The sequence below is a fragment of the Lagopus muta genome, chromosome 1, assembly GCF_023343835.1.
Source record: "Lagopus muta isolate bLagMut1 chromosome 1, bLagMut1 primary, whole genome shotgun sequence".
Lineage (NCBI taxonomy): Eukaryota > Metazoa > Chordata > Aves > Galliformes > Phasianidae > Lagopus > Lagopus muta.
In genome coordinates this window covers 165669508-165689231 of record NC_064433.1, presented here as the reverse complement: position 1 = coordinate 165689231, position 19724 = coordinate 165669508, and the positions used below count along the sequence as shown (strand labels likewise).

Genomic DNA, 19724 nt, shown 5'->3' with positions numbered 1-19724 from the left:
TTAGGGAAGATAAGTGCAAATCTGCACTTAGCTGGAAATGACAAGCTACAAAGGTACAGGGTGGGACAGAGCAGCCAGGTGGCACTGGGAGCTGAGGGTTGTGATGGATTAACGGCATGGCTGTGGAGGAAAGAAGAACTGGGTTGGGTTGTGCCGGCAAGGGATGTTGTGAGAGTTAATCCTTTCAGCTGCATCACTGGGACCCATTTGTGGCATTACACCTGGGGAATAGGAGGCAGTCCCTAGGGGAGCACACTGCAGAGAGGACGTGGGCAGAGCAGTGCCTGGGGGGAAGGAGGGAACACATTTGTTTTTAGCCTGGGGTGGGCAAGGCTGAAACTGGATAACAATCTTCACACGTGCTCAGCCTGCCAAAAAAGAGGAAGGCAGTGAACTATTCTGCATCCAGAAATTATCCTCTGTGGTTTAACCACGATTCTGTGTGGTTAGGAGAAAAAAAAAAAGAGTGAGAGAGGAATTCTATGATTCTATGATTCTATTCTATGAATTGAGATGGTAGATAAGTTGACTTTACTGCTTTACTTATGAAGCACCTTAGGGCATAAAGCACATGATCAAACATAGTCGAGTTACTGTAGCTTAATGAGTTATTGCCTGTTGGCTGAACTATACTAATTAACCATGTGCGTGCTCTTAGCATGCCTCAATTGCCTGATAAAATGGGATCACTTAAATACTTGTGTTTTACATTGCAGCCAGGGCAGGCTGGAAGCCTTGCTTAAAATCAGTGATTACAGCTCATGGAGGGTGACTTTAAGGGCTGGAAACTTGTCCTTGGTTCTCAACAGCTTATCTGGGCATGTAAGAAGGTGGGTGGCAAGGGAAGAGGAACAGAAAGCAGACCTGAACAAGTGAAGTGTGCTCATTCATAGGAAACAGAAAAGTGGCTCCGTATGTAGAAAAACTCTGAGTTCTGTAAAAGAACCCATTGTTTTTTGTTTGATAACAAGGGTAATTTAAAAATGTAGCATTAAGAATGCTACAGAACACTGCATGCTATTGCATACGCACTTAAGTTTCTCCCTTGTTTTTTAGTGTTTGCCAGTATATCGTTCTTCTCCTCAGCTTCCTTTGATTGTTCACCATCATAGTGGCTGTTGCAGTTTCTCCTTGCCATGGACCTTCTTCCTTTCACTGTGATGATGGAGTGGAGACATCCTGGTGGTTGTAAGTATGGAGTATCCAGCGCTCCAGTTTTCTTCTGATACACTTTTCCTCTTCCTGCCTCTTTTTTTTTTCTTTTTTTTCTTTTCCCCACGTCCACCCTCTTTGCCCTTCATAGTGGTTTTCCCACTGATATCACCGGTTTGAATTATGTTGCTAAGGATGAACTTTTGGATTTCAGAGTATTTAGGGAAGCATTTTGTTTGCAGCAGTACTTATGTTTGGACCCTGTAAGTTGCCTCTTTGAAAGCAACTAGCTCATACGCTTATAATATGCCATGAGAGAAGCAGCAGACTGGCAGCTCTGCCTAGCAGACGTGCTTGACAAGTGCCATGTGAAACAAAAGCAGAGGTGTGCTTTCTCAGTTTGTTGCTGTTTAACAAACTCACATAAATTATCCTGGAAGAGACTTGGAGAGCTTATCTCTTTCCTTTCTCTGCCCAGGGTGGGATCGAATACATCGCTGCCCTTTGTGATGGGTGTTTACCCCTATCTTACATTAATTTGCTACTTCAAATACTTTCTGTTTTCTGTAGGAAAGAGAAATGCTAAAAAACTTCATAAAGATGTTAGACAACATAACTGTTTTGTAATCTAATTTAGTCTCAAGTTGATTGTTTTCCCTTCAGGACATAAATTTTTGCATTGGGAGAGAATCTACAGATAACTGGAGCTATAATGCAGCAGCAGTTTGTATACTGTGTTTCAGGCCTGTGACACAAAAGCAAAGCTTCAGTCACTCTTTTCCTAGTATATATACTTTCCTATATAGAGGAAGGAGGTGCTGTTATGCACAAAGCCAGTAGCAGGGCTTTGCTTTCCACGCTCTGGACCAAAGATATGATGTGTGACTTAGTTGAGGTTGAAATTTAGTCGGGGTCTAGGGATTCTTTCTACAGCAGCATGGAAATAATTGATATCTGTGCAAAGTTCATATCCAGACATAGATCTGCAATGGAGGAATGCCTGTGGCCAACTGGAGCTGGCATTCATCTTATCTGTAGCTTAACTGCAGAGAAATTTTATCTCAAAGCAGTCCTCTCTGCAGTCCTTTCAGTGCTGCTAATCCCCCTCTGGTATTGCCAAGGAAATAGCAGACAATAACTGCTCCATGGAGATCTCCAGAGAAAGAGTCATACAAGAAGAACGTGAGAACTGCAGAGCAGACTGCATTTCCAGTTATGTTAGAGCAATGTATATCTACAAGTAGCTGAAAATCGTGCTGCTAGCACAGTTCTGTCATGTCCTTCAGGAAGTACTGCTTGTACACACAGACCCTAGTACAGACAGATTAAAAACAAACAAACCATTTTCTCCTTCTGCATGCAATGAAGTACTGCATGCAGCTTGAAAGTGAGAGTGCACACTAGAAAAACAATGTTTGAATGAGATGAAAATAGATGAAAATAGATGAAAGAAAGCCCGTTTCTCTTACAGGGAGTAGTGATTAAGGGTGCAGGTAGTATTGGCATGTTCAAGAACAAGTTAGACAAATTTATGGACAGCTGAATCATAGAATCTTAAAACCATTAAGGTTGGAAAAGATCATTAAGCTCATCTAGTCCAACCATCAGCCCATACCCACCATAGCTGCTAGCTATGTCCCTCAGTGCCACATCTACATCGTTACTGAACACCTCCAGGGACAGCGACTCCACAACCTCCCTGGGCAGCCTTACTAAAATCACTGTGCAACAACATTTAAAGAGAAAGCAGGTGATAGCAAAACACAGCCTGGGAACACCTAATTGTTCCTCAAAACGTGCCGCAGTGTGCATCTGGTTTCCTCATCCACTGCTGTAGAAGAGGAGAGGAGAGACACGCCATCAGGCATACAGCTTGTCTACTTTTGATTTCAGCACGTTTGGTGAGGGCTGGAGTTGTGATGTATTTTCCAGAGCTCACAGCATCAAATAATTCTCAGTAGTGTCACAAATAATGTTGTTTCAGGTTGTGAGGGATTTACAGGCAGGAGCCAAAGACCCTTGGAATCGATATCAATAATTCTGCTTCTCAAGCTGAAGGCAGATCTCCCACAGCTGTCAAGGGCTGTGGCTTTTTATGCCCCATCTATCCATGAGGAGGCAAGCCCATCGTAATTAGCTGCTAATTGAAGAGCCTGTCTCTGAAAAGCACAATTTCAGAGAACAAAGAGCCAGAGAGGCTCATTTCTAGGGCTAATTGGAATTAATTCATAGCTATAAGTGGAAGGGCTCCCACAGTCCTGAGACTCTCTCTTGCCCTCTCCTGAAGCAGTGCTCTAAACATATGCATACCAATCATAGAAGGGTCAGTGTGACTTGTACAGCTCTTCTGTGATACAGAAATTGTGCTGCTGGTTAAAAGTAAGTATGATTTTCATTCTTTTTTTTTTTTTTTCCAGCTCTGGTCTGTGTCTTCCTCCTGCTGCATCCAAGACTGCAGTCCTAACCCAGGCTCGTAGAATGGCCTGGGTTGAAAAGGACCATAATAATCATCTAGTTTCATCCCCTATGCTGTGTGCAGGGTTGCCAACCAATAGAGAAAGAAGAGATCTGCCAGATCAGGCTATGCTTCTTACCACTTCCTAAGCCCTCCTGAAGATGGCTCAGGCACAGTTAACGTCAGGTACCTCTTTGAGCTGCTGGAATCCATTTATTTTCATAGAATCATAGAGTTTGAGTTGCAAGGGACCTTTAAAGCTTGTCTGGGCCAACTCCTCTGCAATGAACAGGGACGGCAGATCCATGGCAGTTGCTTCCTCTGCCTGAACAGGGCTCCAGCACAGTCCCCAGTGGCCCTTCAAGTGGTGCTGACACAGGCTGCAGCTTGCTGTCTGGATGCAGTCTCTTAAATGCCTTCAGGAGCCAATTGTATTCTGTAAGGACTGAAGTTAAACAAAATTCTGTACAGTAAACATTTCAGTAATAGGTCAACCTACAGTATTTATATCTTATCTGAGATCTCCTTGTCTCTTTTTTTTGTGTTTAAACAACCTTCCAGCACCTCCCACTGCTTGAGGGCTGAGTCAATAGAAGAGCACTCAGAGAGGAAACGAACCAAACTTTTCCCTTATGGCAGTCAGTGCTTTCAAAACACCTCTGTTTTTGGTGCTCCCATTTTTGGTTGCCCAGAATCAGGTGCGTGTAAGATGAACTTAATTTGAATACCTACCTTTGGAAGGCCACATTTACTTCATGGCACTTGAAGCTAGGGACCCAAAAAAGAGCAAGATGATAATTGATTTGGAAAAACGCAGGATAACATATTCTCATTAGTGATGATCCTGTTGTGGAGGAGGTGGCCCCATGAGTTCTGCAGTGCTGGCCTCCCTGTGGAAGAATGTCTAACGAACCTTAGAAAATTCACAGTTTAACTGTGAGTGTCGGAAGCTGATGCTCCTAAAGCAGACAAGTCAATTTAACAGGAAAAAGGAGCGTGTGCTGCTCAGTAGTTGTGATGTGCCTCATTTGTGACTCCAAATATAGTTGTATGTCAATATCTTTAGTTACCCACAGCTGAAAATCTGCTTTGTGAAACCTCTGAGAATGTGTGCTGGGGTGCATGTGAACATCTTGTTGAAATCAAGAGACTGAGCTCCTTGAGCACCTTCAGATTTCCCGCTAAAGGAAAATGATTTTCTGGAAGATTTTCCAAAACCTACTTGAATGGCAGAGAGCTGGGTTGTATGAGGTTTCCAAACACAGCATTGCTCCTTACTTAATGGCAGAATACCTCAGCCACCCCTTCAGACAGCTGTTGCTCCTGCCCTGCCACCACACACTGGTGAAAGAGATCTTTTGCAAGAGATCTTTTACTCATCGCTTCTGACAAGGTCTCAAGTAGTTCCCTGTTGCCAAACGGCAGAATTTTCTTCCCTGTACATATCACATTCTTGCTGCACTGCCTGCAATCCTACTTTGAGCTGGTGCTTGAAAAACTGAGATACGGTCTCAATGGGACTCATGGTTTCCCATTAGGTCTCAATGGCTCAAATTTGTCTGATTTGTTTGTATCTGCAGTGGATTACATTTCTTGTATTAGGTCAGGAAAGCTAGTTAAGTTGTGCAGAAGTCCAATTTTAAAGACTTGAAAGCTCTTTGCATTTAACATCTCACTGACCTACTGTGCAGCAGAGCAATTAGATGACCACAGAGCCAACTACTCCTTGGGCATCATGCTCCTGGCCTGAATGCTCTATCTCTTGAAGGCATGAAGCATGGTATGGAATTCAAACTCTTTCCATGGGCTGCAGAATTTTCTTTAAGTGCCTACTTGCTTTTCTTTTTTGTGCACAAATGAATTGTCTGTTTGAGATGAGAAGTGGAATCAGAGTACCACTACAATGGCACTGGGACTGCACTGTACCTAAGTGATACCATATGTTGGCCTGCTTCTAGCAATTTGCTGTGTGACTACGTCAGCTCAGTAGGGATCTGTCTGGAAAAACAGTCAGGGTGAAAAAGAATAGCTGAAGAGAGCCTCTCTGAGCAAATGCTGACAAAGCTGCTGAGGGGCAACCCTAGAACCATCATCTTTGATGGCTTTGTTTCCAAGCCAGGCAACCTACAGAATTGGTTACAACCAGGAAAGGAAGAAGACTGTTATAAAACACACTTAGGAAATGTCTTTGCCCTTCATTTACAGTCTGTAGGCAATGATTATCATCAGCCTTGGAGAAGGCACCCGGCCAGAATACCAAATACTGTGTGATGTCACAGTGCCTGCCAGGGAACTGCGACCTGAGACAGGATAGAAACCGAAAGTTTGCAAATGGTTCCAAGCTTCCTATCTAAACCCTGTCTACTCTGTGAAGGAGCACTGTAGATTTCAGTGCCTGTGTGACCCTTCTTTCTGTAGGACAGGCAGACACCCTACAGCCTGTCTGAACACCAAAGGCTGTCTGGATATGGGCTAAAAAATCATCTGGCCGCATTGTGATCTGTTGTGAAGGGAAATAAATCCAGTGGAATCCTTATAGACAGGCACGTGTGGAGCATGGCTGATACCTCATTTACAGCTCATAATTACTGCAGTTATAACATTTCTATCTTTAAATGGAACTCTCCTCGCGTTATTCCTGTAACTTTTATTTTTGAAGTCTTTTGTTTGTTCCCCTTATGGGGCTGAAAATGTGTTAGGATCTGAAAGATTTTGGATCCGGTACTGCAGCTGCTATTCCAAAAAACGTGTAAATAAAACAAGAATTCTGCGCATGGGAATCTGAAGCGGCTGTGGGGAGGATTAGGGATTAGTAAGGGATGATTCTGTCATTGTTCTCCTAATTGATAAAAGATGGACCACTGTTATTTTGAATAAAGCTGTTACCACACAAGCCTCAAGCAACTCAACAGAAGATCCTGTGTAATGGAGAACGGCTTCTGGATGTTCCTGTGAAGTTACTGTGCTCTGAGCATACAAGAGTAAGGAGCAGGATGAGGCAGCACCTTGCAGTACCTCTGCTCCCTCTTTTTAAGATTAATTGAAAAAAATTACTTTCAGAGGAATCCACTTCATTTTTCCTCTCCTGAGCTGCCTCTCCCCTCCTTCAGCCCTTCCACGTGCTCTGTACTCATTAGTCCTGCCTACCCAAGCACTGCCCCTTTTCCAACCTGGAGGACCTAAAGCTAAAGCAAAGCATCTCTGCGTGATCCCCTCTTGTGGCAGCCTTCCATCCAATGCTTCTTCAGCACCTGTACTTGACATCAGGCACACTGATGTTTATAGCAGCAGCCAAGACAGTTGGATTAGGTTACAGAGAGCTCAGGATAGCTTTACAAGGTGTACTTAGAAGGGTATGTCTATATTTACTCTGAACATCAGCACTTCTGTTGAATATTGCTGCACGTTCAGATAGAATTCAACAGACAACATATGAAAAGGAGCAGCACACACAATGCATAAGCATCATCCTAATGCAGAGGTCATATTTTAGAGGACAAAAAGGAGGTGCCTGGCAACTCAAAAGACTCATCTGTTAACTCAAAGGGGATGTAAAGATGGGATTTAGAAGCAGCTGATCTCTGCAAGGCTTCTGAGCACATCTTTGCACTTGGCTTTCTAGTTGCTCCTAAGTCCAACCAACTGCTGAGCTCCACGGCCTCTCAGGGAGCTGTGGTGGGGTTGTGTGCTATGCATCCCAAATGGGGCTGATTGCCCACGAGCTATGGCCAAATTCCACTGTGCCAACATTTGGAGATGGTGTGTGAGAACCGGACCAGTCTTTTGAACTTGAAAGGATGACAATTTTAGATGTGAGACCATCTGTCTGGTTGGGGGCATTGGCCTCAGACTGAGGAGAAGGAGAAATCACCTGGGATAAGGAAGGATGAGAGCCACCAAAGAGCCCGGGAGTTGTACTCCTACGTATAAATACTGTACAAAGTTAGACAACACACCAGGTAAATTCCCACAAAGCAGCATGTCTTGCCTCTTTCCCAGCTCTATCATGGAAATATTTATGTCCACCCAGGGCTGCCAAATTTGCTTTTAATACCAGTGTGTGGACTCAAAACCGTACCACATCCAGTTGAAACTGGCTTTTGGGTACAAGCTCTGAGGAAGTTTTAGGCCCGTGCACACCAGAAGACAAATGGCCATCTTTGAACATGAGCTGCTCTCCTTTCCTCCCTCCCCAGAAGCACGTGTGTAAACAAACCAGCCCAAGGAAGAGGCTCTGATTTTCCTTGCATTCTTCCAGCTTGAATCTCCTGTCCTTTCCCCCATGTCAGTCAGGGGAAAAAAAAAAGAGCTCTGTTTGTTGTTGTTTGGCAGCTGCTCCCAAGCCTGCATGAGAAGCAAGAAGGGCTGTGCTGGGGAAATCTGACTCCACTGCCATGAGGACCTGCAGGGAAACAAGAACTGCTGGATATGTCCAGAGGAGCCAAATGGTTGCAGTGGTGCACTGTAAGTCCAAGGGGAGCATTTGGTATGCTTTTAAATAGTCAGCATGAGTGGTTGGTGGAATTAAGAGAAGGAGGCTCTCAGCCTTGCAATCCGGAAATATTTGTTAGGAGTGGAATTTACACTTTCTCGGAGCTCCGTAGGGTAAGAACAAGAGTGGTGTGCATTTTAGAATCTTAAACTAGACAAGACAAAGCCCCGGTGGGTGAAACAGTCAGCGATCCTGCTCAGGGGCAGAGTGAACTGCTGGCCTCTCGTCATGTGTCTCTTCCATCCCTCACTTCTGTGATGCTATAAAAAAGCCTGATCCAATCCTGGGATTACACAAAGAATGCGCTGCAACAAAGAGAAGCCCATGGCCTTTCTGCTCACCCTTTAGTGGTATTTAGGACCAGAAGAGAGGTTGGTCTGAATAGTCAGAATGACATTCCTGGCCATGTTTAGCAAATGTTATCTGGGTTGAGCGGAAAAATATGTGCCCTCTTATTAGAATATTTTCTCCATGTTCTCCTTTAATCCAGGTGTCAAATGGAGGCAATGACGACCATTGAAGCCATTCTTGTGTGTCTGAGAAGATATTTCTTCCTGCCTCTGTGAGAATGGGCCAGTCCCAAGTGCCACTCTACAATTAGGATATTAATAGCCCTATTACTCTGTGCCATCTAGTTTGCTTTAAAATTCATGGTGCAGTTAGATGAGATTTGTTCATAACAGGAAAAGTACAGATGTGCAGGAAGACTGAGTCAGAACAGAGCTTTGAAATGCATCAAGCAACCATTTAATTAAAGAAGGGTGCTCTAATATTGTGTTCCAAATGATTACTTATTTATATACTCCTATACTCCTGCTATTTTTAAACCGGATTTTGAAGAGAAGACAATTTATATTTCAACGTGAGGACAGCCTTAAAGCTAAATGAGCTGCCAGCACTGTGCTGCCCAGGAGGAGCAGGAAAAGAAAATACTCCACATCCTCCCTAGTTCTTCTGCTGCCTTCCAGCACTGTAGTGCCATCTGGAATTGTGCTGCTCAGTGCCCGCAGCCTTGCCACCGTATCATTGAATCAGTAAGGTTGGAAAAGACCACTAAAATCATGTAGTCCAACCATCAGCCCAAATCCCCACCACGTCCACAGAACAATCTCCGTCAGTGCCACGTCTACATGGTTCTTGAACGCCTCCAGGAATGGTGACTCCACCACCTCCCTGAGCAGCCTGTTCTGATGCCTGACCACACCTCCTGCCAAGTGTGGGGATGTTTTCCAAATGCTGAGCATCCTGTGCAATATAATGCTCCAGGGAACAAAAAGCTGAGCCATGTGTCTTGACGCAGCTCTCTCCAGTTGTTGTAAGGATGTGCTTGGAGTTGTTGGTGATCATAAGCCTGGATAGATGGATGGGAAGAACTGTGGGCTTTGTGGGGAGTTATGCCTTCTGGTATTTTGAGCTTGTAGTTTGTGGGCTTCCACAAACTGAGGTGCAGGCAGGACTTCAAGCTGAAACAAAATCAAAGGCAAACATTGCATCCGAGTGATGAGCTTCCTCCTTCCCTCCTCTGATATTGGATGAGTGCACCACTGTGGGATCTGAACCCAGAGATTTAGCTGGACACTATTTCACATATGTTCTGCACTAGTCTGAATAACTGCAAGAGTTCCAAGGAAATAAATGTTAACTCCCATAAATCTTCAAAAACTTGAGTTTTTCTTAGGAGAAGAGCTGAGAAAGGCTTTTGTGGGAAAGCATGAATGTTTGCTGAGTTCCTGAATAAATCTTAGCCCAGTTTGAGAGATTCAAAAGAGCGGTGGCTTCTCCCAGTTCCTTCCCAAACAAAAGGCTGGACCCAAGTGCACTGAAGTCATAGAGAATGAGTCTCATTGACATCAAAGAGTGCTGAATCGGACGGGATGAAGGACAGCCTCAGCCAGGGACCAGAAGAAATGAAAGCATGTGATGTACGTGACCAACAACCACTAACCAACCGCCCAGATTCCAGCACTGAGCCCTGCAAACAGTGAACTTGCAAACAATTCATGAAGATGTGCCAAAAAAATTCAAAGAAAAATATGTAAGGAAACGGCAATGTGTTTGTGGGTATTCTGTGAGCAGAAAAATATGTTATATTTGTGGAATAAATTAGTCCGTGGGAAGTATTCTCTCAGCTCTCTCAGCTGTGTGCAGCTAAGCCAGCTAATCGAATGCAAGCTTTTCTTCTGCTGCCAAAGGAAGCAGATAAGTATGGAGACATGGATGAAACAAGCTTCAATTTGCTTTTAAGAAAGGAGTTGCTGGTCACATCTCATTTCAGTAGTTCTCATCTTCTGGATGGTCATTTTTTGCTGCTGTTTAAATGCTTCGGTTTATTCTCTCATGAATACTAACAAGCTTTGGCTTGTCTGTATCAGCTTGTGCATGTAGCTTGTTTATCCATATCAGATGCTGCAAAGTTCATCCCATCTCTTATCTCCATCTGATTAGATTACCGCAGTGTCCCATCGTGGGTTGGCTGGGCTGCTTCTTCTCATGGGGAATGCCACCACTGTGAGGACATCGTGTGTCAGTGGTAACCCAGAGCATTTCATTCTGACACCATCATGCCTTTCTCTGGCTGCAAAGGTGCAGGATTAACTGAGGGTGAGAAGAGTCCTTGGTCCAGATGGATTAGAAAATCAGGTAACAGCAGGAGCAGACCTATCTGTCATGGTGAGCAAGAGCTGTGCAGAGGCAATGTAGTGAAGGACTGAGGATCAGACTCAGACCTGCTGTTCATATATTTGGTCCTCTGCAGATGGACATGTTCAGGGCTGCTTGGGGATTGAAGTGTGCTTTGTCTGTGGGTTCTCAGGATATTAAAGGATCCACTGAATAATGGCCTCAAGTTGCACCAGGGGTGGTTCAGGTTGGATATTAGGAAACATTTCTTCAGAAAGAGTGGTGAGGCACTGGCACAGTGCTGCCCAGGGAGGTGGTGGAGTCACTGTCCTGAAGGTGTTCGAGAACTGTGTGGATGTGGCACTGAGGGATGTGGTTAGTGAGCATGATGGGATGGGCTGACAGTTGGACTGAATGTTCTTAATGGTCTTTTTAGACCTTAGTGATTTTATGATTCTGTGATTTAGATCTTCCTTCTGGGGATCTTGAACTTGGTTGTGAGGAGTGGAGCAAATGTGCATGTCTGCAGCCAGGGAGTGGTGATTTCTGGTGGTAGCTATGAAGACTCTGCCAGGAGCTGTGTGTGTACCTATGATTATTGGACACATGTAGCCCACACCTAAAATTAGCCATCCAGAATCAAAAGCAAAGGAATGAAGGGTATTTGGTGTGAAAATACAGAAAAGCCAAGGAGTTTTTGTAGATGAGAGACCAGACTCTTGGAAATAGAGAAAGGTGGGACTCCAGGACAAATTTGTTTACCTGCACATTCTGGCAACCAAGACAGCTGCTCAGTGCAGGTTTGGGTATGAGGATTACAACTGCATTCACCAAAAGAAGAGCAGATTCAGCTGGGCTTCTAAGATGGGGCAGCAACCAGAGGCAGAGTACTCATGACTGTCCCACTGCTGGAAGGCCAACTCTGCCTGGAGGTGGGCAGGAATAGACACAGGTGGGCATAAATGCTCTCAGACACCAACCAGTTCCAGTCCTCATCAATCTTCTTTCCATCAAGCATCACAAAGTGCTCTACAGACCCAATGACCTTGTCACAACTCTTTCCCATCAGGAAATTAAAGCATGTGAGATGTCTTCCTCAAGATCACTCATTAGACCAGCATGGCACAGGCTGCATGTTGATCAGCTCACCAAGGATAACATATCTCCCTGGCAAGTCCCTGTCACTAACACCAGCATGTGCCCTCGTTGCCTTTCAGCCACTCAACCAGCTGCTTCTGCTTGCTGCACAATCAAAATCCTGTTTGATATGGTCCTGCTGCTGCTGCTGTCACTTATGACCGCTCTTACCTTCAACCAGACTGCTATTTTGTAGGGGTTTTTTTCAGTGTCTTTTTCCTTCTTTGCATTAAGTGCAGTGAGGGCCTTTGTGTGGCAGATGCTGCTCAGCATTAATTGCTTTGCCTTGCGATTGTGTTCTCATATAGTGATTTTCAGGTGCAGCAGTTGATGCATTAGGGCTGTCACTTTTCATACCCTTTCAGAGAGCACCATGTTTTCATCTCTTACAACCAATGCTTCCTCACTCTTTGCTCCTCCTAGCATAAACTATTTTCCAATTGCCAAGGCTTGCACACCAATGCCTCACCTTTTGTCTGCCACAGACAAAGGGCTACTCTGAGACTGCTGCTCTGAGACTCATTGAAGTTCACAGCATTAGTTGTTTAAAAGTGATTTTTTTTTTTTGAAGCTACCATGTCCAATGTGCTTAGTGGTGCGTGCTGGCTTGCTGCAGTGATGCTCAGTTTGGGTGTCTGCATGCTTGGCCATGCTTCTGCTGATCAGGGAAATGCCTGGAGGGGCCTTGGGATGGAAATCCCTTGGGCAAGTGCTGGGTTTTTCATGTTTCCATTAAGCCTTGGGATAGCCTCTGTGCTACCATTTAAGCAGCTCTCTCCCCCTGCCCTGATGATGCCATAGAGAAATAGGAAGAGAGCAGACCAGTCTGAATTGTGACCACCCACCACAGGCCTTTCTGCACAAGGAAGAAATGCTGCAGCAAGCACTTGGCATGAGATTGCCTTGGCAGTCTCACAGGAGCAGGTTTACTGTAGTGCATTGAATGAGCTTTTGCCATTTGTCTCAATTAACACCACGGTTGGTGACACAAGATGGCAGCTGCTGTCTTTGTGGTTGTATCCACCACTGACATCCTGCTTGAGTGCTTCAGAAGCCAGGCTGGTGACTCAGCCCTGAATTCAAATTCTTTGGTCTGATCTGACTGAGTGGGTAAACACATCTAAAAAATGTGTATCAACTCAAAACAGCCCATAACTTTTGGGTTACCCTGCCCTGCAAGGACTGTCCTGCAGATTGTGGTCTCCCACTTCTGAACTGAGGTAGAGGGGTACTGTTTCAAGTTCTCAGGGGTCTGAACTTCAAATGCAGCTTTTGGTCCTGCACTGGTTACAAGATCTCCCTGGACTCTTGTCTTTGTCTGCATGCACAGGCCTGAGGAGTAACAATAATTGTTCCCTCGTGCCTTCATGGTGCAAAGGAAATGCTGCTGGCCACATCTAGTTACTTTCCACTTAACCATTTTTAATGATGAACCAGCCTTCAACTGGCAATAATTCATATTTACAGTAATTAACATTCAGGGACTGGAAGATGTAGGAAGAGTTCACCAAACCAATGCACCTGGACAGGATGATGGGAGTTAGACTCAGAGGTGGACAGAACCTAGACTTATTTTCATTTTTTAGGGACTTGGTTAGCTCTGGTCTGTTTATAGTTGGCTGTTCCACTCTGCTTTCAGAAGCTTTGCTATGCTTCTCACTGGTGCTACTCCGAGCATTCATTCCTGCATTGTCCATTTTTGTCCATGGCTAAGGTGGCTTCCATGATCTTCTCCAGGATTTCATTTGCCCATCTCAAGGATAAAGCTGGGAGAGTTCAGTGGCTTCGAAGAGATGTGCAAATCTATCATTGCAAACAAAGTTTTGTTGGTTTTCTTTTGCAGAGAAAGAACATCCTCCATTCCCAGACATTGTTTGCTGCCAAAGGTATCTGTCTAATTCAGCAGAGCTCCTATCATGTCTTTTCCTGCCTTTGCTTTTCTTTGCTTTATGTGGGAAAAAAAAAGGGCTTGTTATTTTTATAAGAGCTCAAACTTCATAGGAATAATTTTACACTGTGGTAATTGCACTGAAGTAGGAATGACTGCGGGTTTTGAGCTCTGAATGGAGGGTCTGGGCTATGGGAGGTGTGGGAACATTTTTTGGAAAGAGATCTCCCTCAGAAAAAAAAAATCTTTTACTGTTTTGAAAGGATTTTTGTAGGGTTTTTTAATTATTATTATTAAATCCAGAGGTTTTTGGAAATTCTTTGCCACGCAGGCCACAAAGTTGCATTTTTATCATGATGCTGAAACAAGTAAGAAATCCAAAGGAGACAACTACTGTCCAAATAGTGCAGCCAGTGAACACGGGCTAACAGTCAGTCCTGGTGGAAGGTAAGCACAGGGAAATGGGAGGAAAGTCAGAACTGAAATGAATGAGATAATGCCATCACAGAAATAAAATTTGAAATCTCTCCTCTTTTAAGACTTCGGTGCAATGGAATCTTATTGCGATATGCTGAGGTGACCATGCCATATAATGTATATTCATGGCTACCACTGAATTATGTGTGGATTTATCCTAATGGCATTCCTGTATCATGGTTTTGTAGTGCTTAAGTGGTGAGAAACTGGAGCTGATGAGACCAAGGCTCAGACTTACTCATGTAACATCAGAAGACGGAGGGAAGGGATTTCTCATGCCATAGGCTGGTTGAATTATTTCTCATTTTTCTTGCATATCTCCTAATTCCTGAAAGACAGGCCAAGAGTTTTACATGGGGATTCACATAGGAAACCACTCTGTGGGTGCTCTGGGAGGTCTTGCATTCTGTGCAGGTCACTGTGTCTCCCAGAGGAGAGAGGGGCAGATAGCCAGATAGCATGCAGGGCACGAGGAAGCCTCAGGTTTCCTCTCAGAGTCTACCACAAGCTTGCCCTGAGGCTTTGGGCTTCCTTTAGTTCTGTGTTGTTCATGTCTAAAAACATGTTAAGTGTCTTACCTGTTTTGCCTGAAAAATGATGAATTTCTGTATTAAGCATGCTTGGGTCTGTTGATGCTGAGCTTAGGTGAAAAGCTATCAAAGACAAAAAAAGAAAAACTAACAGAGAAATCACCTAACCCATAGCTACCCATTTGTATTATGATTGAGTTCATTTTGCATTTCTAGTACTTAATAGAAGAAGTTCTTGGAATGGAAACGGTGGAACCCCTTATGTGGTTCTGGCATGGGAGATGACAGGCCCCATACCTGGCTGCACAGTGCACTTACCTATTTAGATTGCACAGTATCAACTCTCCCTGTGCTCTTGCTCAGCTTCCATCTTTCACCCATCAATGCTGCCACCGAATCTTGTTGCCTTTGCTGAGAGCTGATTGCCTGCCATCATCTTATCAGGCACTTATACCTCGTTCTCCTAATGTAATTTATATTAAACCAATTTATATTATACAGTGAGCGCCTGATGGAGAACGTCCCCACAGGAGGCTTATGTGCTGTTTTTTCTCAATGGTATTTAGCTGATCTGCTGACAGGTATTACCTCTCCCCATAGGCTTTGCCTCAGTTATACCCTCAGGCCATCAAAGCTGATGCAATGCAGTCACTCCAAGAGCAGCTCTTGCTTCTTAAGGATTACTCTGCTGTCCTCCCTTTGAGATGCAGGATGAACACCTGGTCTTCCAAAAGCCCACCAAATCCACTTTGGCCTTATGAAAATGCAGAATCATAGAATTGTATAAGTTAGAAGGCACTTTTAAAAGTCATCAAGTTCAGCTTTGCAGTCAACAGAGACACAGTTAGCTCAGGTGCTCAGAGCCCTAACTAGCCTGGTCTGGAATATCTCCAGGGATGGGGCATTCACCACCTCTCTGCACAACCTGTTCCAGTGCTTTTCTATTTACTTTAGATCTCATTGCATTTGATTCTCTTGCTCTACTGCAGCTTTCTCCATCTCCGTCCATCCAGTTTGTAAAAACATAAAATCAACAATGTCAGTACTAATATGAACAAAAAGGACACACGAGAGCTGCTTAGTGGTCAGCGGTGCCCTGCTGTCACAGCGTGTCAGCAATGGACCCAAGCCCAGCTAGGATTTTCATCCACATGTGCTATTTACCACTTACATCACTGGAATTATGGTGATAGAATAGACTTGATGCCAGCTCCACCAAATCCTCTTAACCTTTTGTAGGTATAATTCAACGCCTTCCGCTTTTGTTCATATTTCTTTATGTCTCTTAGATCTATATGGTGCTCTGTGTGCTGGGTGTTTTGGGAGTATTAGCAGCAGACAATCCAAAAATAGATATAAGCAGCTTTCAGGTCATTCCTGTTTGGCACTGGTGAGACCACAGCTTGAGTACTGCGTTGAGTTTTGGGTCCCTCACTGCAAGAAAGACATTGAGGCCCTGGAACATGTCCAGAGCAAGACAGTGAAGCTGTGAAGGGTATGGAGCATGAGTCTTATGGGGAGTGGCTATAGGAACCGGGATTGTTTAGTCTGGAGAAGGGGAGGCTCAGGGGAGACCTCATCACTCCTTACAGTGACCTGAAAGGAGGTTGTGGTAAGATGGGAGTTGGCCTCTTCTCTCAGGTAACAGCGATAGGATGAGAGATAATGGCCCTGAGTTGTTTCAGAGGAGGTTCAGACTGGGCATTAGGAAGAATTTCTTCTCAGAAAGAGCAGTGAGGCATTGGCACAGACTGCCCAGGGAGGCGGTGGGATTACTGTCCCTAGAGGTGTTCAGGTGTGGTGCTAAGGGAACGTGGTTAGTGGGCACGGTGGGATGGGCTGATGGTTTGACTAAATGATCTCATAGGTCTTTTCCAACCTTAATGATTCTATAACTCTGACTTGCAGAGGTCAGGAGAAGGTGTCTAGCATGGCCACTGTATTTACCCAAGAGGTATTGGTGTCTGGTGGCTAATATGGCGGGCAGAAGACCATTAATCTCTTCCTTTTCCTATCCCTCATTACATCTATGCTTGTGATATAAACTTGCATGATATATACTGTGATACATTTAGGCTGTGATATAAACCTGCATTCACAGACAGAGCCCTGCCAGAGAGGCCTGCAGCACCTCTTACACAGCAGCATGAGGAATCACCATGCTTTCCTTGCACATGCTTGGGAGCTGAACCCTCCTCCTCCTCTCACCCTGCCTGGCATCGTGTGCAGAGGAGTCTACATTCTCCAGAACAACTGGGTTCTGAGGCAAATTTCCCCTATGTTCTGATTTCTGTCCAGTGTGAGCAGTAGGTCAAGCCACCAGTTGCCAGTGGAAGGACACTGCCCATACAAGAGGCTGCAACCAACCTGCTGTGCAGAGAGCTGGGTGTGACGTCCCCATGTCCTGCAGGCTGCAACAAGAGGCTCAGCCCTTCTTTCTCCACTGACCAATTTTCTGAGTAACATTTCATTGTTCTCCCTCCAAGTGACAGCATGATAATCTCTGCTCACTGAGGTCCTGCAGCACTCCACAAACTTCCCCAGCAGCTGAATGAAATAGCTCTGCTTGCAAAGCCACTTTCCAGTAAGCATGCAATGCAGGGATAGAAACACCATACAGAGTCCCACTTAAGCCAGAGATACAGATGTACCCTTTAGAGTTTTGTTGTTTGTTTTTTTTTTTAGTGGCATTTATTCTTTGCTCTGTTGAGTTTTCCAGGCGATGGCTGCCAGCCATACTAAAATAATTGTGTGACTTTGCAAAAACAATTCATTTTTCACTGCTTCCCCAGCACTGCCAGCTTTCTGTGGCTTTTTAGCAAATATCGTGCTCTTTGGTGATTTGCCTAGACTTACATGGGACTAACCACAGAAGCTCAGCCTTCACCAAAGAACACATCCTTCGCCCAGCAGTTGGAGGAGGTGATCCCCAAGCCCAGGGTGCCCAGCTCACCTTCCACAAGGTGTAGCCCACCAGCACTCCCCGCGTCAGGGTGCAGCCCCGCTAATGGCACTGAACAACAATTTTCATTGTGGTCTGTGGGGCTCCTGGGAATGAGCACAGTGAGATATTTACCAGCACAATGGGACGTTTGCTGGAGGGCTGCCGGTGCGCGTTGGGCACAGCTGGCACTGCACGTGCTGCCTGCTCACCGCGCGCACGCTCACAGCTGCACATTGGCCAGCTCTGCCCTGCTGGGGAAGGAGCAAAAAAAAGACAAAAACAAAACATTCAGCAAAGGAAAGATTAAGCCTTTCAGAAGGAAGTAAATTATTTGAATGAAAGCATTTCAAGGAAGTGATTTTATCGCTCTGAAATTTTATCCATCCTCTGAAAAATAAACAACCTCGGTAACTACTTTTTCAGGCTACGTTTTGCTGGCAAGTTTAATCTGCAGAAAGGATTAGCTTATCCGTGGATGGGACGTGCTGCACACACCCTGTTCCCATGCAGATCCACGCGGAGGGGAGCTGCCTTCCAGCGCAGTGCTAGGACATTTTTATGTAGCTGCATCAAATGACTGCAAAGACCATTAGGACAGTTTATCGTTGGAATCTGCAGGAACATACTGTACCCAAAAGGAAAATGCTCACTGATAGGGGAAGTGCAGAATTTGTGATCCTTGTAATTATGCAGATGATCCTCTCCAGAGGGCTGCGGTATGTGAGTCTGCAGTGAAGGCTCCTGGCTGCAGCACTTCCACTGTGCTCTGACACCCAGCTGCTCCTGCTCCAGGTCTGCTGGCTGCAGCCCAGCCTGGCACATCACCATGAAGAGTTTTTTTCCTCACTGGAGATTCACAAGATTCCAATATACAAAAGACTCTTTGAAATGCTGCTTTTTTGGCTATTTCTGTTGTTGCTGCACTGAGCCCTTGTAGAGGTTGGCACTTGCAGCTCACCATGGTGAACACACTGTACATATAGGAGGTGATCAACTTTTATGGAATCGCAGAATCATAAAATTCACAGAATCATTAAGGTTGGAAAAGACCATTAAGAACATCTTGTCTAACCATCAGCCCATCCCCACCATACCTACTAACCATGTCCCTCAGTGCCACATCTACACGGTTCTTGAACACCTCCAGGGACAGTCAATCCATCACCTTCCTGGGCAGCCTGTGCCAGTGCCTCACCACTCTTTCTGAGAAGAACTGTTTCCTAATACTCACCTGAAGCTCTGTTGGAACAACTTGGAGCAATTCCCTATAGTTCTATCACAGTTATGTGAGAGAAGAGCCAACCCTACCTCACTACAATCTCCTTTCAGGCAGTTGTGTAGAATGATGCATTCTCCATGGATCCTCTTGTCTCCATATTAAACAATCCCAGTTCCCTCAGCTGCTCCCCAATAAGATTTGTGCTCCAGGCCCTTCACAGCTTCATTGTCCTTGTCTGGATACACTCCAGGGCCTCAATCTGTTTCTCACAGTGAGGGGCCACACTTTTCAGAGCAAGGTGCCATTGCCACCGCCAACATAGGCAGGCACTACACAGGTCAGTCACTTCCTCCAAAAGTATTCCCCCAGTATCTGACATTAATACCAAAGGCAGAAACAAAGTCCTTTCCTCCCACTGTGGTGTTACAGCTCAGAATGCCGCCAGATACAAACAGCTGCTTGCTTCCCAGCATGAAACGAAACCCACGTGCTAGAAACCTGGAAGGTTTCCAGGCAGGAAAATCACCCTGGGACATTTGCACTGTAATTTCTTATAAGAACACTGCAGACATCCAAAAGAATTAGGAACTCAAGGGTGTTCTCCTCAAGGGTCTCAGAATACATCAGTAGGGTCACACTACTGTGGTGTGCAGCCTTGCAAGCACTGCCACTGGGATCCCACATCACCATGTGAATGCCATGCTCCTCCCAGACAAGCTCTGTTCCCATATAAACCATGTCCTGCTGTGTTCCCATAAAAACCTGACAGAGAACCTAGAGCATCCTGAGGTTGCAGGGCTGCACATCTCTC

At 45.0% G+C, this 19724-nt stretch overlaps 1 long non-coding RNA gene across 3 annotated transcripts; it reads left to right on the top strand.

Moving 5' to 3' along the window:
* The first annotated feature begins 714 nt into the window (after nucleotides 1-714).
* Nucleotides 715-13648, top strand: LOC125687993 (uncharacterized). Of its 3 annotated transcripts, XR_007374550.1 has the most exons (5): nucleotides 715-830; nucleotides 1057-1188; nucleotides 3570-3793; nucleotides 7940-8071; nucleotides 8590-13648. It is a non-coding gene; the product is annotated as an uncharacterized LOC125687993 (long non-coding RNA). The 3 variants fall into 3 exon arrangements; XR_007374549.1 differs by having other exon boundaries at nucleotides 7940-13648; XR_007374548.1 differs by lacking the exons at nucleotides 7940-8071; nucleotides 8590-13648 and having other exon boundaries at nucleotides 3570-7930.
* Nucleotides 13649-19724: the final 6076 nt, after the last annotated feature.